Source organism: Brassica oleracea, chromosome C9 (assembly GCF_000695525.1).
Source record: "Brassica oleracea var. oleracea cultivar TO1000 chromosome C9, BOL, whole genome shotgun sequence".
Classification (NCBI taxonomy): domain Eukaryota; kingdom Viridiplantae; phylum Streptophyta; class Magnoliopsida; order Brassicales; family Brassicaceae; genus Brassica; species Brassica oleracea.
Window position 1 is genome coordinate 32,644,170 of NC_027756.1, and position 322 is coordinate 32,644,491.

Genomic DNA, 322 nt, shown 5'->3' on the forward strand with positions numbered 1-322 from the left:
AAAACAAATCAACAAAACCAAATAACCCTTCTTTGGGCTGGTTAGTATAAAATAAACCAAAATCAAAAGCTTTTTCATCGTCTTTCTTATGGACCAATCAGATCAGTGTCTAAAACAAGACTTCTGCATCGTCCATCTCAGGACTAAATGGACTTCTTTATCGTCCACCTTTGAACTGAATGGATCAGTGTCCAAAAAAAGTGATATCACCCCCATGTACTAGATAATGGGTGAAACTGTGGGTGATGAAGATCTTGGGCAGAATATGCTTCTTCCTCGAACATGATAGTTGGTTCTTCTTTACCATCGGCCATGCCACAAT